This window comes from Nyctereutes procyonoides, unplaced genomic scaffold (assembly GCF_905146905.1).
Source record: "Nyctereutes procyonoides isolate TBG_1078 unplaced genomic scaffold, NYPRO_anot_genome, whole genome shotgun sequence".
Taxonomy (NCBI): Eukaryota; Metazoa; Chordata; class Mammalia; order Carnivora; family Canidae; genus Nyctereutes; species Nyctereutes procyonoides.
In genome coordinates this window covers 42,726,747-42,733,551 of record NW_026575139.1, presented here as the reverse complement: position 1 = coordinate 42,733,551, position 6,805 = coordinate 42,726,747, and the positions used below count along the sequence as shown (strand labels likewise).

General features: G+C 40.0%; 1 pseudogene; it reads left to right on the top strand.

Moving 5' to 3' along the window:
* The first annotated feature begins 549 nt into the window (after window positions 1–549).
* LOC129496236 (60S ribosomal protein L17-like) lies at window positions 550–1,104 on the top strand (annotated as a pseudogene).
* Window positions 1,105–6,805: the final 5,701 nt, after the last annotated feature.

Sequence of the window (6,805 nt, the reverse complement as noted above, 5' to 3'; positions counted from 1 at the left end):
TTTTAACTGAAACTTACATTTTTATTTTTCTTCAGTAGTTTTTATTGTATTTGTTTCAATACAGAAGTAACATTCAAATCTGTGATCATTGTTGTCCACTTTTGCTCATTTACTTTTAAAAAGTCAAACTGTCTTCTGTAGCTTTTCAAATTCTTGTCCCTGTTTCTCACACCATGTGCACATTATCTCATGAGATTTATCAATTATTCTCCCCTTTGAGCTTAATATGAATAGCCAGTGCATTGATATCTAAGGAGGTACTCTCCTCGTGAGCAGATACCAGCAACCCCTTTCCTGGTAACAACAAATAACTCTAGGTTTCATGCACCTTTAACATTATACCTAGGAGGACTTCTACAGATTCTTACATTTTCATCCACAAGGATCTAACAGCTTCATGGAAACAAGATGAAAATTAATACAAATCATGTTGTGGTCCCTGGGGAAAGATAGTTCCATTTTCTCCAAGAAGTACTAGGTAGACTGTATAGCCAACATATGAACACAGGTCAAGCTCTTCCCCTGAGCAGCCTGAGGTGACCTCCGAAAATGGTTCACTACTCACTGGATCCAGAAAGCCCTACAAAATCATACAAATTGAGAGGTTCAAATCTTCGTGTTCACTTTAAGAACACACATGAGACTTCCCAGGCCATCAAGGGTATGCATATCCAAAAAGCCACCAAGTATCTGAAAGATATCACTTTGCAGAAGTGGTGTGTGCCATTCCGTCACTACAATGGTGGAGTTGGTAAGTGTGCACAGGCCAAACAGTGGGGCTGGACACAGGGTCGGTGGCCCAAGAATAGTGCTGAATTTTTACTGCACATGCTTAAAAATGCAGAGAGTAATAGTGAACTTAAGGGGTTAGATGTAGATTCTCTGGTCATTGAGCACATCCAGGTGAACAAGGCCCCCAAGATGTGACGTAGAATTTACAGGGCTCATGGCCAAATCCATCCACACATGAGCTCTCCCTGCCACATCGAGATGCTTCTTAATGAAAAAGAGCAGATTGTTCCTAAACCAGAAGAGGAGGTTGCACAGAAGAAAATGATATTCCAGAAGAAACTGAAGAAACAAAAACTTATGGCCTGGGAGTAAATTCTGCATAGAATAAATGCAAAAAAAAAAAAAAAGGCACAGGTCAAACTGACCTGTGAATTGAAGGTAGAAAAGAGTTTTCTTCTTAAGTGTCAACTCCAAGTGTTGGTAGTAGCTACCTGAAATCCTGGGTTAAGGGAGATCCTGAGGCTATGTCCAGGCTTAGTGGCAAGAAGCTATAATCTGTTTGTGATATCGTCCATGGGCAGTGGGGAGTTGTGGCAAGGCTGTGCACATGCCAGGATTTGTGGTCCCAGGAGAGGACAATGGTCTTAGTAATAACCCAAATAAAAAGCAAGCTCCAAAGGAAGTGTACAACACTTAACAATGGCAAGAGCCCCATATCACAAATTACCCCAAAGAAAACCTATGAATATCATACTTCTAGTTATTTAAAACAAAAACAAAACAGATGTGCAAATAAACACAGAGAAGGGTAGAGGAGGGGATATTGTTCAGGGAGGAGACAAACAGACCATGTTCCTGTGATGTCTCTGGGCATGCAGGGACAAGGGAACTATGCCCAGTTAGGAAAGAGGAACACCAGATCTGGCAAAACTTTCCCTGCTACACACATAGAGGACAGCATAGCTGAGGAGGTGAGCAGGAAGCCTAAGTTAGTACATTCCAGCAGAGAAATACAGAGGGACCATGCTGGTGGTGTTGACATTCAGGCTGATCTCACTAGCAAAATAGGTGTCCACATGTCCAAGATTCCTATATGAAAAGCTTCTCTTCTGATGACCTTGAGCAGGACTCCCAGTGAGACTTAGAGTATGGAAGATGCCTGTTATTGGTGTTCGTTGTGGCATGGACAGCTCCTCCTAATATACTACGTCTAATAGGTTACATTTCTCTGCCTTGAAGCATTCACTATGCAGTGGAGGGGGAAACATGCAGGCATTAAAATGGAGCTCCAAGTGGTGCCTGTTATCACAGAGACACTGATAAGGTACAGTTGGAAGCAGGTAACCACCTCTGTCTGGGAGGGGCAGGGCAGGCTTCTCAAGGAGACCATAGAGCCAGTTCCTTGGGCAGAAAACAATGAGGAGGTCCTTCTGGTCATAGAGAAAAGGATAGGCAGAGGCAAGGAAACAACAGCAACAGCAGTCGACCATAACCAGGTCAAGCTCCCTGGAGCATACAGTGAGAGAAAGGAGTGGGTAGAGGGTCTAGGTCATGAGGGGTCTGAATGCCACGGATGGTTTTTAAGCAGAGATGCAGCACGGACGTCATTGTTGTTCAATATTGTTGGCAGCACTGTAAGGATTGGGTGGGAAGAGAGACAGAGGTGATAGCTGAGAAATTACTATAATTGTCCAGGTTTTAAAAAATGATGAATACAGGCAGATTCAAGAAATATTCAGAATTAAAATCACCGGGACTTAAATACTGATGGGTGAAGGGAAAGAGCCAGAGAGGAAGAAAAGAGTTCAAGTTGACTCCCAGGTTTCAGGCTTGGGATGATAATTAGGTCATTACGAGGCTGGAGAAGGAGGAGCAGTGTATTTGGATTTCCCTGCGTGCCTTTGGCAATCCATCACTTGCATCAGTAGTGACGAGTCAAGAGCATGAGATTTGAGGTCAGAGATTGGGATTCAATGCCTTCCCTCTCATTCGACAGCCACAGGACATTGAACAAGTGAATTAGCCTTCCTGAGCCTCAATTCCCTAATGGTAAAGGCGAGATAATAGCAGTGTGCAGCTCATGAGGCTGAAGTTAAAGTTAAATGAGGCTATGTTTACAGGATACTGAGTACAGCTCCTTGAAAATAATAAGAACCCAATAACACTGGCTATTTTTGATTCAGTAAATATTTTGCTTGTTCCTTTTTATAAGGTAAGCAATAGGATAAAAAAGTTTTTTATTCTTCTGGCCACATAACAGGCTCCTGAGAACCTGAGTTTAGGAGCCCACACTTAAGAGAGGATTAGGTTGTCCCCCTTGAATTATGCTGGGATCAGTCCCAATCCAGTCAGTACTATATTTTGACTTCATGCTTCCCTTCACCCAAATCTTGTACGCTATCCCTGGCAATCACAAGCAATGGACAAAATCGATAAGCTCATAAGGTAGATGGTGCTATCCAGAGTGTCCGACACAGGACTTGGCACATAGCAGATTTTCAGTAAATTCTGGTTGAATGAACGTATTACACCCCCTAGACCACACTGAAATGCACAGGCTCGGGAAGCAACCCTTGCACCATGCCAATCCTAAACACTTCTTCCCTCTACCCAAGCCATGTGCCCTTAAGCAGGAATATTTTTAGCATGAAGTATACCTTTCAAAGTATGTAAATGGAGCATTTAATCTGCCAATCATACAGTACAGACTATAAAATAAGTATGGATTAAGAAACCAATGTAGCCATGGGTAAATTTCTTCAAGTATACGTTGATAAACTAAAATGTTTCTGCCATGTAGTGATTCAGCAGATTGACCAGGTTTCCCTGAATGTGAATGTGTCCACTTAGACAACTTAGGACAGTATGAATTAGTAGAACTTATGTGTGCTTGTGTGTTTCAGACCCATTGAAAAGCACCTAATTTAAGGATCTGTGATTTAATGAGCCTTTCAAAGCTGAAAATATATCCCACTGAGACTTAAAACAGAAAATAGATTTAAAATAGAAAAAAATAAAACAAAGCTAGTTTTGTGTTTCACAGACACAGAAAGGTGCCAGAATTATTTACTGCTTTCTGGACTTTGCATTATGACCAAATTGATATTTTCCAGGTTTTTCATTAACTTAAAATGTTCTGAGGTAAACACATCATTTGCCATGATTAAATCCAAGGTGTTTCCGCAGCTTCCTTTTGAGCAGCTAAAAATTAGGGCAAGACGTAAGAGTTCTGGTCGACCTCTTTGTGAAAGTAGCACTAGAGAAAATGCAGATTTTACCCAGCAGCTTCACTGAAATTCTAACAGCCACAGCAAGCAGGTCTGTAGGCAGAATCACATGGTAAAAACTTCTAGTCCAGAAGTTTTGCACCTCCAAAACTGGAAATCATTCCACCTTGTTGTAAAAATTATCATAGATTTCCAAAATTGTAAAATAACTTAAAATTGACCTGCCCACCCTCATACCTACTGCATTGACCCTCCATAAAAAGCTCTACCAGGATGAGAGCTTCTACTACCTCTCTGGATGGTTCTATACAGGGCCAAGTTAATAGATACACAGCTCTCAGAATTTGTGAGGATTTCAAATTTCTTTCCCAACCTGAATTATTAGACTGATTAAATCAGCTTCTGTTCAAAGTTTGTCTTTTAAACAGATGGAAGATTAAGGATAAATGGAAAAGCTAATTCAATTTAGCCTTTTCTTTTCCCTCTCTGAATTCTACCTCTCATTCTTAGAGATAGGGATAGCTCTAGGATGGGACTCCACTGGGTTCTTTAAGTCCATGTGATAGACAGAGAATGTCATAAAACTGGCCCTTGCTTGGGATGCCTGGATGGCTCAGCAGTTGAGTATCTACCTTCAGTTCAGGGCATGATCCCGGGGTCCTGGGATTGAGTCCTGCATCAGGCTCCCTGTGGGGAGCCTGCTTCTCCCTCTGACTATGTCTTTGCCTCTCTCTCTCTCTCTCTCTCTCACTCTCTCTGTGTGTGTCTCATGAATAAATAAATAAAATCTTAAAAAAAAAAAAACTGGCCCTTGATTGCTGCCAATGTTAGATGCTCCATTGGTCACCCAGGAGAGCACTGAGTAAATTATCCGTGAAAGCAGTCTAGAACACTCAACAAGAGTGCCCAGAGCAACTTTTCAAAAAAACTTTTTGTGGATCCTGGCTACCTGATTCGTCATAGAGCAAAATTTTGCATGCTCACTTCTTGACCCTTTCAAAACTGAGTTATAAGCAGAGGTAGAGCACAATTCCTATTCACTTATCTTATATCCATATTCCCCACACCTTACATTCACCCAAGATAAGAACAGACTTTCACGATGTTGCTCAGAATTGGCACATTGCTCTGAAATTCCAAGACCTAGTATATAGCGACTAGTTAAAGTTCACTAACATTTTCTGGTTCATAAATAGAGATAAAACTTCTTATGGTTTCAATTAATAAAAAAAATTAATATTTTATATGTGGAGAGAGACATTCAGAGAAAGTGAGTGTTTTAAGATCTTTTCATCTTGTAATATACCCACTATAGGTCAATTCTAATTGTTAAACAGTTCTTAAAATTGAGTTGAAATTCCCTTCCCTAGGACCAACTCTGTCCCTAATTCTGTTCTCTGGAACCAATCATACTATCCTTTCAGGCATGGAAATTTTTTTAAAGAAAGGTTTAATTCCGTGCTTGGCAACTGTGGCTGTTCCTTTGAAAATAAAGCTTGAAATTTTAAATTAATGCATTTGGTGTATCAATCAATTAATCAAAACCTTGGGCACCTACAAAATGAGAGGTACTGCACTCAGCATTGGCAGTAATTAATCAACTTATTCCAAAGGGGATTATTTTCCACTAGTTCTTTTGTTGTTTTGTAATGCCTCCTTTGAAGAGAAAATCAATTAAAAAATAAATAGGGAAGGCAGAAGGAATCAAAATGTGGTAGTGTGTGCTAGTTGCAAATGTAACCTGGAAGAGAAGAGGGAGTGTATATAAGGTAGGAAGTAACAATATTCATTGACTCAAAGTAACTTATTTTATTTATCTATTTATTTATATTTGTTATTTAATTTCGTTCTTATCACAACTCTAAAAGGTGAGTTTTACTCTCAAATTACCAAAAAAGAAACTAGGTTTTAAGAGTTTATTTACATTTCCCAAATGATACACTTGCTGTGGCAGAGCCAGGATCCATAACCAAATATAATCCCAAAGTGTGTATACTCCTTAATTGTGTAATAACTTATTACTTGCAAAGAAATTAAGACAAGAGCATTACCACTTATCTTGGGACTTGATAATGTATGAGGATGACAAATAATATACCTCTTTCTGCTGTTAGTTTTATATATAGACCAAAGAATATAACTTTTGTCTTCAGAACACTCTGAAGTCATTGAATTTCAATATAATTGTGTATAATTTGCAATGCCATAAATGTATTTGGTATCTCCAAATTGGCAGGTCACAGAACTTTTATAGAATAACAATAATAAAAAATTTAAAAGAGGACATGCCATAGAGAAGTTTGGAGACGGAAAATCATTTGATCATCTGTTTTTCAGGGTATCTTAAAGCTTTTAAAATCAAGGCAGGTGTGGAGGAGTGAAACTAAGTTTGGAGGGGAACAGATTTCCTCTGCACACCCCATTAGAGATGGTGGGACTCTCTCATCACAAAATTGCAACTAAGGGCTTCCCTCTGGCTCTCATCTGGGTTGTTCAGTTTAATTCTGACCAGGTTTCTGTTTTGCCTTCCTGTTCCTTTGCTAGCTGGCCACCTCTCAGCAAGAGATGGCTTAAGCCACATACTCTGCCACCCATTTTTCCAACATATCCATTTCTTCTCATGCTAAGAAGCATCACAGTGCTGGTTTTCAAGACCCTCCTTGCATTTTCCAGTGATGGGAGACAGATCCAGCTCAACTTGTAATGAAGGCACTTGAGTTTAACAAAAGAATAGATGACAGAGAAATGTGGTTTTGCTCAGAGTGCCATAACATCTGTGACATTTGCCATGCAGAGCCGCACATTCCTTGTGGAGGGCAAGGTTGCTCACCATTGTCCTGACTCCA